Below are 15,426 nucleotides of genomic sequence, written 5' to 3' on the forward strand. Positions count from 1 at the left end.
TGGAGAGCAAAGAAAAGAAAAGAACACCAAAATATCCAGCCACACCCCCCAACACACAACAGTGAGCGCATCTTTTTTTTATAAACATATGTTTGAGTTTTAACAGCTTACAACAACAAAAACAGTATTTTAATACACCGAACAAGGCATATAACAACCAAACTATAAAACTATAAAATATTCCACTCCCCCCACCCCAAAGGTGACTTAAATAAATAAAATGAAAGAGAAAATAAATAAATAAATAAATGGATAACGACATTACATCATCATGCACAGCTTAATGTCACATAGTTAAGGTATCAGCAGTTAGGGACATATCACCTTTAAGTTTCCAGAGTTTCTTCAACTTCACAGTTCTCTAAAAATGCAAGAAAGGGATTCCAGATCTCTTTAAATTTGGCTGATTTCTTTTTTAGTGTATACGTTAACTTTTGAGAACAAGGCATGACGATAGTTCTTTCAGCCAACGACCAACAGAAGGTCTCCTAATGTCTTTCCAGCAAAGAGAGATCAAACGTCTAGCCTGTACTAAACATAAGTCCGTGAGTTTCTTCTCTTCGCTGTTTAGCATACAGTCCTTTGGATATAAATTAAGAATACAAAGTGCAGGACAGTCGGATACTGGATTCCAGGTCATCTGAGAAATGCATTTTAGAACTTCATTCCAGAAATTTCGTGGGTGAGCTCATCTTGATGGGTGAGGTGTTCCGTCGAGATGAGCTCCACCACACAACTGCATATGCGCACCTATATAGAGGAGGATTTTCTTTAAAAGAAGACCTGAATGTTCAGCTACAATTTTCCAGAAGGTACATCTGAGATGCAAGCCATAGATTTGATGTTTTGGTGAAAGAAAATCCTTCTCTATACCACTTCATTATGAAGTGTATAACTGGAGATGTATAACTATGCACAATTTCTCCAATTTCTCCTCCCCCTTAATTGGATTTACTCCGAAAGATAATGGTTCACTCCCTTGCTCATACACCACGCTTCCATCAAGTTTCAAGGGAACCAGTTGAGTAGTTTTCTGTAATCTTGCTGACAGAAAAACAGCACTGAAAATACACAGAGAACCAACCTAAGGAGGTTCTTCAGAGGTAAGAATGACATCACTGGTGGAGTTAAAGAAATACAGAGTATTCATTCAGAGTACAGCACACAATAGCTGGTATTTCATTCTGACATGCTGGTGACAGCAGCAGACCTTATAAGGACAACGTCCCTCTGATTCAACACAAAAGACAACACACTGAGTGTGTAGAGGGAGGACAGTGTGAGCACACAAGTTCAGCCCTACCATAATGTCACATTTATCTTCACCGCTCCACACTGCCTTCAAAGATCGTATTTCCTTTCATTTCCTTCCTGTCTCCTCCCAAATTTGAATTCTTCACACCTTTTTCCTTTCTTGAGCTCTTTCTTCTGTCTTTTTTTAATCATGACTGCTCTCTTTTTTTACTCCCATGTTTTCTTGTGTGACCGTATGATCATGAGGTCAGCTCACTTTGCACGCACACACACACACACACACACACACACACACACACACACACACACACACACACACACACACACACACACACACACACACACACACACACACACACACACACACACACACACACACAGTAAAACTGGATGAGTTTCTCCAATTCAAACCTTTTGAGGAAACAGATCAAATCAATTAAAGGTGCTAAAATTTATATTTCAGAATGTTTGAGTTAAACTCGTGTCCGGTTTAACAGAACATGTGCGTACGACATGCATGCACAGTTGCGTACTGTTGATCTGGGCGTGGCTGGATTTCCTCACTTTGTTGGGACTGAAGAAAAAAATGGCAGGAGTTTGTGTGTGCACAGAAAGAGCGAGAAGAACGAGGCAAGCATGAGGACGGGCCAAACCTCCAGCTTCAGAGCCACAGAGAGGAAAACCCTCCCACAGGAAACCAGCACGCTGCTCCACATTTTAGGGTAAAATATACTCCCCGAAATTCTTCTCACTGGGGGGATAAAGCTACTTTTAAAGCTACAGAGAGAGACGAGGAAAAGCAAGACCAGTGTGTGTGAGTGAGGGAAGATATTAAGAATAATTCAAATAAGAAATTTCAAATGCTCAAAACTAAACTCCAGAGGAATCAAGTCTCCTTGCTGCCATGCACAAATAAAAGTGTGTGTGATGTAGCTGCTTACACCACAGCATGAAAAGCAATAATTAACTGTGATGACAACTGCATCTTTTTGGCATCGCCAGAGAGGAGAAACCATGTCTGACTGACTCATATTAAAGTACAGAGTGTGGGAAATAATTTTCTTCCCCATGAGCCAATGATTTACAATCAAGAGCAGATGGAAGCACAAGATACACCCGTAAACCTTTTATGCAGTGTCAAGACAAGTACATGTTCCTACCCTTAGGTTATGGTGTTTGCTTTGTACATCCACGTGTGTGTGTTTTGGTGTTCCTGCTGCAGACTTTACATTGTGCAACTCTTACTGCAGGCTATAAAAACATTGTAACTCAAGCCTCAATTTCCTTTACAGCTTTCACCGTTAACAAATACCACGCATGTCCAGACTTCAGTGCTGCCTCATCGTGCCCTCTGTTATCAGACTGAACATTTGCCTCTTTCACAGTGGTCACTAAGGATGTGTAAATAAAGATGTCTGTGGTTGAATGGCTAAAAAAGAGCCTCATCAGCTAGTTTATAACATTTATGGCTTCATCACACTTACTCAAAGAAAGGAGGAAAAATATAGTGAAACAGGAGAAGAAAAATGGATGTAGTTAAATTACAATGTATGTCATTATAAGGAAAAGTAACTAACATTAAAAACTTAAACATTATGTTATTAGGTGTTGTGGATGTTACTAAGATGTTACTAAGATGTCATCATCAGAACTTGATTCCTTTCAGGCTTAATGCTAATTTTCATTTACATTATGTCTGACTGTTGCAATATTTTTTATTTGTGTACTAGTCTTGGTGTCACTTCATTTTTGCCCGATGGCCATATTTTGGCCAAAGAGTATTGCGAAGACCTTGCATCCGTCCATCTGTGTATCTGTGCTCAGCATAAGTTCAGTCCCATTACTGCCAGGGTCTTCAAAATACCATGGAACATTCTTGGGACACAGACCTTGGACAAGTTCAAAGATGGCTAACCTTGACCTATTTTAAGAGGTCAAAAGGTCACACTGTTTCCTATTGTTATGCTCATACAGCCGAGGGTATTTTAGCATTGTGTTATTTTTTACATTTAGGGACTTAAGCCTTTCTCATTACTTCCACTAAGGAGTATCTTTTTTATTATTAATTTGTCTGTGTGTCAGGGTTACTCCAAAAACATTTTCATTTGTTTCTACAAAACTTGTATTGGTGAACTCTAACAAGTTAAGCAATATTTCCATGTGCAAGTACAACAACAACATGCCTTTCACATTTTGTTAGCATAATGGTTAAGGTGGATACATTTAAAATTAGGGTGAGAATAATAACATTAATAAATATAAGACAAATTTCTGACCCTTTTTTCTAATAATAGATCTGATACTTTGTTTCTGGTGACGTTATCACAGTTTCTTGGTGTACAAATACATAGGAAATGCACATATTTTTATGCATTTCTGTTTGGAAGTTTTAATACACATTTTTTATGGGATTAACCTTGAACTATCATATAAGCATGAAGTACCCATTAAATTCTGGGGCCCTATCTTGACTATTTATGGCGCACAGTCTAAGAACCATAACACAGGTGCTTTAGGAGATGGCCCACTAATTTTTGCTGTTCACACAACACAATTTGACATTAGGGATCGAAGGGGTTATACTGATTGTTTGTCATGGCCATATGTCGGCCATGATATGAAATAAAACAATCAGAGCATCATCTGACTGACTACTGGAAAACTGCTGAGAAACTGGATTCAACTGAACGTTTCTGGTGAGTTAACAGATCTGTGGCAGCATGTTAGAGAGCATCCACCAAAGCTCCCTGAGGTGGCATTTTGTGGTTTTCCATTAGTGTGTGTGTGTGTGTGTGTGTGTGTGTGTGTGTGTGTGTGTGTGTGTGTGTGTGTGTGTGTGTGTGTGTGTGTCACTAAACTGACAAAATTTAATTTCTACTGAAATCCAAACATTATAATGTTGGTTTATTTTTTAAACATGTTTCAAAAATATTTCACTAAACTGACAAAATTTATACTGAAATCCAAACATTATATTCACACACACACACTCATCTTCAACCGCTTAGTCCAATCAAGGGTCGTGAGGGGCTGGAGCCTATCCCAACAGTCATAGAGCGCGAGGCAGGGTACACCCAGGACAGGACACCAGTCTGTCGCAGGGCCACAAACAGACAAGCAAACACATTCACACCTACTCGCACGCCTACAGACAATTTAAAGATTCCAATCCACCTAACCCCTTTGGATGTGGGAGGAAACCGGAGCACCCGGAGGAAACCCAAGCAAACAAAGGGAGAACATGCAAACTCCACACAGAAAGGCCACAGGTGGGAACTGAACCCATGACCTTCTCGCTGCGCTAACCACTAAGCCACCATGCTGCCCCCAAGCATTATAATGTTGGTTTATTTTTGAAACATGCTTCAAAATTACAGCTCATTTTAATGAAGAGAACATATTCATCTAGGAGGAAATTGAATAATGAATATTTTATTTTCCTGAACTGAAACAGCTGAAAGAAAGAAAAAACAAAGCAAACAACTTTCCACCTTGAATGGAGTAGTATTATGTATGCTCTGTTTCTTCACCTTGTGTCTACGATGCACAGACAAAGCCTTGGAGTTTAAACTACAAAACAAAAAAGAAGAAATGCTACTGCATGTGCAAAACATAGAAATCATTCTCACTGTTTGATTAATTCATATGCGCAGCATAAATAAAACAATTTTGTCAGAAAATGGGTTCAGTTATTGGAAAAGATGAAGTGCTGGCTCACATTTACCATTCTTTCTGACCAAACAAAATTTATTCTGTGTTCAATAAATGTGTTCATTATCCAGATAAACACACAATAATAATGTCTATCATGTGAGGTATTATTTTATTTCTGCACACACAATAGGACTTTGAGTGCTGAATAAAACTCAGCACTGACCACAGATGAGACAACCAGTGCGGCACTGCACAGTGACCAGCTCCTGTCCAACCTTAAGGGCCACTTCACACATACTGCGAATTTGGTCAAATTATGGTGAAACAGTTTCTAATTAGCGCACCACGAAACATTGCGCCGACGGGCAGGCATGCACGATCCCGGTGCGACGGTGTCTTTCGAGCAGGAACACAGTGTGAGCTGCTGCAGCTGCTCGCACTGTGGGACGAGCTGCACCACATCACGCTGCTGATGTGAAGGAAAATAAAATAAAACCAGCTGTATAATTAGTGAATATCACTAGGATGATATAAGTAATACATAAAAAGGGATGCAATACAGAACCCCATGGTTAAAAAATGCCACTCAAGATTTGAACCCAAACGCTCTAATTACCTGCTGGGAACTTTACCACTGCATCACAATCACTGTCTCATAACAGGAGCGTGAAATTGTTAAAATCAACAAGCAGATAAACATATTTTCTAAAAAAAGAAAAAAAACGTGCTGTGATAACTGACCAAACGGTGTTTGGTACGGCATATTTCTACTGATATGTGACTGAAAGTGGCGTATTTGTCGTACTGTTGGCCTGTCATATGGTCCTGCGGCACACCGCTCACTGTCCAGTCAGACAGACATGACGTTCAGATCGCCTGGTGCATGTCCACATGAACTGGCGGTCTGGTCCAGCTGGAACAGCCTGTCTGTGTGCGCGCTCTCCAGCCCGTTGCAGAAGTGATATATGTTTTTATGTATTTGGATGTGAGGACAGCAAGCACAGACACGCGTGTGTCTGTCAAAAGACGGTGCATGTTCTGCAGCTCTGATGTCCAGGACCAGAGTTGTCAGCAGCTGCCACGGCCCCGTTCGTTCAGCGCACAGACCAAGGTGTCACTCTGTGATCAGATGAGAGGCACCTCGCCTGGGGGTGGGGGGCATGACACACGCACACATGTGTTGTGGGGGGAGCCGACACTCTGGCACATCACATGTGCACTCGGCAACTACACAGTCGTGGGGCACGTAGACAAATTTCACATCCAGCCGCTGGTGTGCACAAATAATTGTTGCAACAGGTGTACGAGGTGTTCTAGGCAGCTAGAAATTTACACATTTTTGCATACAATTCCTGCTTCATGCACACTTCAACCAAATTTTCACTATGTGTGAAGGGGCCCTAAGCCTGGCTCACATAGCAAGATTTTAAAATTGTCGGTAGGTTTCCAAAACCTGAGTGTGAGGTGTGTAGCCACACGGTAAAGACAACATACCACACATAAACAGATGTCACACACGGACATTGCCAGGTTAGACAGAAAATCTTGCAAAACCTATGGAGATTAAACGTGACTTCAGAGCAAACAAACTGAGATAGTTGTGGACAATTTACAACAGAGACAAAAATGATACAAAAAGAAAAAGAAGAGGCGTTCTTTAAAGGAGAGGAGACTGTGACCACTGGACTTTCTGGTAAGCCATAACAGCCCTTTTGATTTTAGATTCCATCACCTCGGTTTCTAATTGACTGCACGTCACATTCTGCAGGCAGCATGCTCATTTGTGGTTGGGGGGGACATCACACACGCTGCAATATCAGGCCAAGACAATCCAACATGTTGAATATCCCAGATTTGCCGTCAGAGCGCTCCTGACGTCCTTCCGAGCAGATCAGAGTAAATAAACTGCATTTATATAGTGCTTTTCCATCTGCATCAGATGCTCAAAGCGCTTTACAAATAATTGGTCACACTCACCATGATGTCAGGCTGCTGCCATACAAGGCACTCACTACACACCGGGAGCAATAAGGGATTAAAGACCTTTCCCAAGGGCCCTTAGTGATTTTCCAGTCAGGCTGGGATTTGAACAGAGGATCTTCTGGTCTCAAGCTCAATGCCTTAACCACTAGACCATCACCTCCCCGTGCTCTTAATGCACCACACACGGCAGGAGTATTTGATAAGATTATCTTTAGCGTCATCACGATAGCCGGGGCATCCTTAAGATTGTCGGAAGGGGAAGATCAGGTCCAATATCGGCCTAATTATTGTAGAAGAATTTTTAGGTCCATATTTGAACTGTGATGAACTATCAAATGTCCTGATCCGAACTGTATGTCCTCTGGTTGAACTAGCAGGTGTTCAACCCAAAAAAAGGGCTCTATTAGTCATTTAGTCTGTCAGGGGCTTTCCAAGGCCTTTTAGGTGCTTTCCCGCAGGCCACGTGCGGGGGCCTCAGGCCAGCTGCACGTGTGGCTGAGGCCACGTGCGGAGGGGGCCTCAGGCCAGCTGCACCTGTGGCTGAAGGTCTTTTAAAAAAATCAGTTGTAAATCCTTCATGTTTTAATGGGAGCGTTTGTCACATTGAAATAATGGCCTAACACCTGCTTAGGGTTCACTAGAGGACGCTTCCAATAGAAAACCATGTCTTGGGAATGAAATAAATAAAAAAGTCGAAGGAGGAGCGATGCCCGCGGGTCTCCAATAAATAGACGAGCGCGGTTGTCATATTCAGTCTCTCTAGAGGACTCAGTTTGTCTAAGCTCTGTGTCGAAGGCTTAAATAAACTTAAAAACTCTGTGCATTTTATCTTGCTTAAGGCTGAATTATTCTAAAGTGTTGTGTCATTTTCTAGCATATCACTTGCAATTAGTTTGTGTTATCTAAAAGACGACATCCTGAGAAGACTAAAGACGAGCCGCGACAGAACTTGGCGAGCCAGCTTCAGGAGGGTCCAGGGGCATTCCGGCAGCCTGGGGCAGTCCAGCTCATCCCTCCAGACCGTAAATAACAGTGATCACGACTAAAAGGTAAGCAGAAACCTTTTATAATTTCTGCACGATCTGGAGGAGTGAGTCGGGATTTCCGCCCAAGTTGACAGGTGATATTTTTTAATTGCCTCTTACCCAAAAGAACCTGGACTAAGAAAATTGATAAGAGACTAAAAAAGATAAGATTGAAAATTATCAGGCCTTGTAGATAAAATGCTCAGAAGGTGTGTGTGTTCCCGGGAAAAAGAATGTCTGTGTGAGTGAAAGGTCAGGAATGTTCATGAACTCTGGTGCGGAAAGAGTGCGTGGAGAACTAACCTGGATGCTTGGGGAATAATTGGTGTTGAAATTCGTTACTAACGTGCCGGCTGATAGCATGCGCTGTAGGGGTTAATTTAGGGGAGTATACTGACAAATAGATACAAGGTTATTTAAAGAGTTTAACAGAGACTGAAGTGAAATAAGTGAGAAAAAAGAGTTTAACAAGAGAATACGTGCAGAGAAAGCACAAGATAAGCGCCTGAGGGGGCGCAGTAGAAATACCGTACATGATAAAGAGATTTAAAGAGGAAAGTGCAAAGTGGCACCGCTGACAGTAAGTAAAAGAGCTCAATAAAGGACATCATTTTTTAAGAAAAGAGAAAAACTATAAAAAAAAATAAAAAAAAAATAAATGAAGAGTTAGTGCAGAATACATGAGAATTAATGAAGCAGAAAATAGTGCAGTAAGGCACCAGATACACGCTTGTGGGGCGTGGGAGAAGAATAAGTAATTAAGTACACAGTAATATGAGTTTTTTATAAGACAAGAAAAAGAGTATTTTCAGTGCAAAGGCACATTAAGCTCACGAGGAGCTCAGTAAGTGAAAAAAAAGGTAGAAGAAAGTGCAGAAAGGCACAGGATACGCACGCGAGGCGCGGTAAGGCGTAGAAATAAATGAAATATTGTATGCTCAGAAAGGAGCTTGTGAAAATAATATAGTAAGCACAGGATACGCACGCGAGGCGCGGTAAGGCGTAGAAGTAAATGAAATATTGTATGCTCAGAAAGATGCTTGTGAAAATAATATAGTAAGCACAGGATACGTACGCGAGGCGCGGTAAGGCGTAGAAGTAAATGAAATATTGTATGCTCAGAAAGGAGCTGGTGAAAAATAATATATTAAGCACAGGATACGCACGCGAGGCGCGGTAAGGCGTAGAAGTAAATGAAATATTGTACGCTCAAAGAGGGCTTGAAAAAAGTAATATATGAAGTTGCTGACAGCGCCGGAGAAGCTGTCTAACGTGAAGAAGAGATACATGCTTAAACAGAACACATTGGTGTTAAGTGAATAAAAAGGTTGTTTAAAGCCGCGGAGTGAAAAGTGGCAGAAGTCTAGATAGAGATATATAGAAAGTTGTTTTTAATAATTTTTGTGTATAAAGCTGTTGAAAATTGTGTGTGGGAGAGTGGAGAGTAAGCGGGGAGGTGCAAGCAAAAAGCTGTGAGGGCTTGCAAGCTGGCTGACATACAAGATTAATGTGAAAGAGTACGAGGGGGAGGTATTTAGACCCAACAGGAGGACTTGGGAGGTGCATGACAGGCAGAGAGGAAAGTGTGAAACAGAGACAGTGAAGAAAAAGACAGGAGAAGAGTGCTATGTAAATACAGAGAAGGTAGATATTATTTCAAAGAGAGAAAACTAATAAACAAACATAGCAGAAAAAGACGAGAAGCAGAAAGTTAAAAAAAAAAATTAGAAGGAAAATAGAAAGTCGGGAGCAAAGACATTAGGAAGTGTTAGGGTTGTAAGAGGATTAAATAAATAAAATTGGTTATAAATCAAAAGAGATAAAGCTTAGATTATAGTGAAAAAGCTGACAGACTGATCAATGCTTGGGACAGTCATTGATGGGAGACTTAAGTGATGATGAAATAATACTCCCAGAACATTACTTGACTGACGGAGACATCGAAACCCAGGGAATCAGGACACATTTTTGGCTGGAAAGGACCTATTTTGACAGGGTAGGAGCAGAACATTGGCAGGACGAACAAGAGATCAATCAGAAATTATGGCAGATTACTAAGGTAATCAATCTGAAGCAAAAGAAAGAACAATTCCCTCTAATTAATTGGGAGCTGCTGATAAGACGTCTGTGGCATCAGGGTTTAACCCCGTGGCTGGAGCTGCTTTGTGCTGACCCTAATAAAGAACTTAGCATACCATTAAATCATTTAGTAACACTACCAACCGATCCAGGTGAAGAACTGTTTCCTAGGTTGACTCTGACTGTGGTCCCAAGGAAGGTTCGGTGGGAAACAGGTAAATTTTCATATTTAGTTAAAGAAAAAGAAGACGGGCATAACAGTTGGAAATTTAATCCTTTTAAGGGTTTAAAATACAAAACAGGTGTTACAGCCAGCAAGTTATTGTTCTGGATCAGGACAGCCCCTGAGGGACTACCAGAACACCATAGAAACACCTCACATAGTGTTTGTCAGGGTTACATGGGTAACTCTCAAGGTCAAAGTCGGGAAAGTACCCCGCTAGACTTAGTACTAAGAAAATATCCAGGAAAACGCATTAAGGCCAACCAATGTATGAAAAAGTGGCACAAAAGGTCACATGGGGGCAGGCAATGGCCTTTGGAGGGATCATTTGATCCGGTGATGTGTGAAGCAGTTGCGGTAGAAATACAGAAAAAAGAAATTAAAGATCAGCAGAAGAACGTAAAAAACAACAAAAAACGCACTGAAGAAAAAGAAGTTTTGGCCTTGTTCAAGCAGGAAGCACAGAGGCTACAGCAGAAAAGAGAAAAAATGACAGAGGAAAGATCCAAAGAGACTAAAGCCAGTGCACCGAGCTGGGAAGCAGAGCCACCCCCATATAAACGTCATGATATGGGAAAGACAGCTGGACAATTTGTATTAGGAACTCGTGAAGAGGACCAAGGCATGGATGTGGAGGGCAAATTCACACTGACACTAAAAGCTCGAGAGCCACAAGGAGACAAGTCCTCAGTCTGTCAAATGGATCATACAAGGTCTCCAAGTCCGAAAGTAAGTGGTCGCTCACCACGACCAGCAGGGGGGGCCACAAATAACAGTGACACGGAGGCAGACGAGGATAAAGAGAGAGACCTGAAGGCTCCGCCTGCACATCGAGGTCCACTGAAAACCGTCCCCTCCCACCATAAGTCAGCCGACTGGACCTTCACAGGCTATAGAGGCTCCGAAGAGTGGCACAAGAGCTTCTGTGACACACTGGATCTGGCCAGAAGAGATAATGAAGAACTAGCTGAGCAACTTCGGCTAGCGAAGGAAAGAATACAAAGACATAGGGACACCGAGGAAAGAAGAATATTACAACAGTCGACGCCCAATCAAGGGAATCACATTATACAGCCACCCACCCGAAAGATTTCTGGTGAGATCATCATTGAGAGTGCAAAAGAGGCCCGACTCAGGCAAAGACAACGATGTGTAGCCAAAGACATAGCGGCTTTAGAACAGAATATAACCGACTGGATGGACTGCCTGGAACCAGTCAGTCGCACTCGATCTGGAAGACAGTATGGAGCCCCCACAGAAGAAGAGGAGGACGAAGACCTCATATGCCCATTGGTGGTTAGAAATGGTCATCATGTGTATACCCCATGGAGCTGGACAGACATGGTGGGGCTGGCCAACAGGCTGCCAGACATCACCCAAGGAGCTGGGAGATGGATAACTGCCTTAGAAGAAGGCACTGCAGGGGTAACCTTGTCTTTAGGTGACATAAAAGCCTTGCTAATGCATGTCATGGGAAAACATGACACTGAAGAATTAGCAGGAAAGGTTGGACTAACACAAATGATGGGCACTAATCAACATGATGAAGTCCCCTTTAATCGCTATAGAAACTCCATGTGGGAAGGACTGAGAAGAAAGTACCCTGAGGTCTTGGATCCCTCTAAATTGGATGATGAGGAGTGGACACCTGAAGAGTGCCCAAAGAAGTTCCTGCACCGATTCCAGAAAAGATGGGCGGAGGAAACAGGAAATGCATGGAACCATTCTCCAGCAACTGAAATCCTGTTTAAAATAACTGTAAAAAAGGCTCTACCAGATGAGGTTCAGAAAGCCCTAGAACGGAGTTGTGGGACTATCGAAAATGAATTAGGCTTTATACTCTGAGCATATTTGTCACCATCTTGAAATCTACAAGAAAGAAAAACAAAAAGAAGAAGATGCAGCAAAATCCCTGACGAAAAAATTGGTGCAGATGCAGTTGGGAGAGCTAACCAAAGTCAAGAAAGAAAAAACAAAGACCCAGGCACCAATGATGACCCCTGTTCCTTCTGAGTCGGCAAGCCTAGCCCCTACGACAAACACTGCTGCCACCATACAGGCACCTGTGGTAACAGCCACACAGAGCCCCCAAGGAGCAGCAGGGAGCACTGCTGCAGGAGAAGTCTCGGCACCAGTGGAGCATCACTATCACTACCATAGCACTGGCACACCCGGAAATGGACCCACCTACAGTCATGGGTGGAGAGGAGAGTCACGGAACTTTCAAGGTCAAAGAGGAGGGTGGCGAAGAGGATCTCGCCAACCTTCATTTGGAAGCAGATTCCAAAACTCAGCTCCCAGGAACAGTCAAGTGGGACCGCCTATGGGACCAACACCCCCAATAGGGGATCAACCCTCTAATGAGTGTTGGAGCTGTGGACAACCTGGACATCGAATGAGAAATTGTCCGGCCCGACCTTGGGTTGGACCCTCTGCCTATTGGCAATAGGGAGGCCTAGAGAAGACAGAGGGGGAAACGGTGGCATTGGCTATTTCGATGATACCTAAGGAAGAGCCAACCGTCACTGTTAATATACAAAACAGAGATTTCCCTTTCATGGTGGATACAGGGGCAACATACTCTTGCATAGGGAAAATGGGCGCTCATCTCCCCCTCTCTGGGTCTGTAATTAAGACCATCGGCTTCTCTGGGAAAACTCAAATAATACCTTTTACACGCCCACTTCCTGTAACGATTGCAGAAAAAACAATTGAAGCACCCCTGTTATACTCACAAAATACACCTGTGAATTTGCTGGGAAGAGACATTTTATGTAAGCTACAAACCCAGATAGTGTGTACCCATCAAGGACTGCAAATACACTTTCCTGACGAAGCACTCGCCAACATTATGGTGCTTATGGACATGGAAAACAAGGTCCGACCTGTGCAACCCATGGTATACTGGCTGAAGTTACAACCAGAAAATTCAAATCTTCAACTGGAATGGGAAAAATGGAAGCCCTGGGCAGAACAACACTATGAAGCAGTATGTACACCTAGTTTACCTTTACATGTCACCCTGATGTTCGATGCCAAACAAGAACAAACTGACTATGCATGCTGCTGGGATGTATTGATGAATCAACGGCTGTTTCACATAACCACCACAGAAATTTATTTAGGCCCCCAAGGGGCCGCAGCTTCTGTCAAGCTAACTTCAGCTGAACAACAATGGTATCAAGTGCCGAATGCCACGCCTCATGTGACCCTTTTAGTCTCAGAAAAGTATGAATCCCATGACCTAGGTCCAATGGTAAAGACAGCCTCAGAAGTTGAAGAATGGCAAAACATGGAAAGTCCACAAGTACATCTGTCAAAAGACCAGCAGTTTATACGAATTAATTTAAAAGTAAATGATGAGGCTATAGCTCAAAAAGTGGAGCTCAATCCTAGACCAGAGGGACAGATGGTGTTATCGGCCCAACAAGAGAAATTGTTAGAGCAAATACCACCAGTGGTGTGGTCCAAAAGCAAAACGGATGTAGGACTAGTAAAAACAGCCTTACCAGTAAAAATAAAAGTAAAACCGGGAGCAAAACTGCCTCACCAAAGGCAGTATCCATTAAAACCTCAGGCTATTGAAGGCATAAAACCAGTAATTAAGGAACTAATGGCAGCTGGAGTTTTAATAAAAACTGCAAGCCCATGCAATACTCCTATCTATCCTATCCCTAAAAACAATACCAAAGAGTATCGGCTGGTACATGATCTGCGTCCTATCAATGCAATAATAGAAATGGATGCACCTATAGTACCTGATCCGCATACTATACTATCAAGCATCCCTGCTGGAGCAAAATGGTACACAGTAATAGATCTGTGTTCAGCCTATTTCAGTGTGCCTGTGCACCCAGACTCACAACATTTGTTTGCATTCACATTTCTGGGACAACAGCTAACTTATACACGGCTACCTCAGGGACTGAACCTGTCCCTAGCCATCTTTAACAAAGTCCTGGCTGAAGATTTACAACACCTTGACATACCCAGTACATTGGTGCAATATATGGATGATCTCCTTATTGCATCAGAGACTCAAGAACAGTGTGAAAAAGATTCATTAATTGTATTGCATGCATTGGCAGATGGAGGTCATAAAGTAAGTAAGGACAAATTGCAGTTCTGCAAACAACAAGTAGAATACTTGGGAAGACAGTTGTGTGGGACCACGCGATGTATAGCCCCAAGCCAAGTGGAGGCTATAATCAAGGCTCCCAAACCCCAAACAGTGGGACAGATGCTTTCATTCCTTGGGATGGCAGGGTACAGTCGGCCGTGGATTTGTGATTATGCTATAAAAACTGCACCTTTGCGTGCCATGATTAGAGCAGTGGGGCAAACAAGCAATGCAGCTCTCCTCGTCTGGACAGATCAGGCAACGGGAGCTTTTGAGGCCCTAAAAACAGACATGCAATCTGCTCCCGCGTTAGGTAACCCAGATTATGGGAAACCTTTCCATTTGTATGTTACTGAAAAAGCTGGTTATGCTTGTGCTGTACTAATGCAGGAAACAAATGAAGGAAAACAACCATTGGCCTATTATAGTACAAAGCTTGACAACATTGAAACAGGATTGCCACCATGCTATCAGGGTCTAGCAGCAGCTGCCTTTGCATTTCAAAAAGCATCATCCATAATCATGGGACATGCAGTAACGTTGTACACGTCGCATCAGTTACATGCCCTGCTAACCAGTCAACGTTTTGTTTTAACACAAGCTAGACGCACTGGATATGAAGTTGTGTTGTCCGCCCCAGAAATAACAATACAACGTTGTCACACGGTGAATCCCGCCACCAAATTGACCACACCGTTAGATGGTACTCCACATAACTGTGTGGCAGAGACAGAGAAATTTTTGAGAGCCAGAGAACATTTGTATAATCACGCCATAGATGCAGATCTAACCCTGTTCGTGGATGGCTCATGCTTTCGGGATGCCGCGGGATTGCATGCGGGTATGGGGATTGTTAAACTAAACACGGATGGCGAGACCTTTGACTTACTGGAGTCCCAAGGAATTGATCAGCCTTGTTCAGCCCAACTGGCAGAAATCAAAGCCTTAACTATGGCTTGCCAGATAGCTAAAGATCAACGTGTTAATATCTACACAGACTCAGCCTACGCTTATGGCGTATGTCATGTACATGCAAACATTTGGAAACAAAGGGGATTCCTGAGAGCAGATGGCACCCCTGTCACTCA

The sequence above is a fragment of the Thalassophryne amazonica genome, chromosome 10 (genome assembly GCF_902500255.1).
Source record: "Thalassophryne amazonica chromosome 10, fThaAma1.1, whole genome shotgun sequence".
Classification (NCBI taxonomy): domain Eukaryota; kingdom Metazoa; phylum Chordata; class Actinopteri; order Batrachoidiformes; family Batrachoididae; genus Thalassophryne; species Thalassophryne amazonica.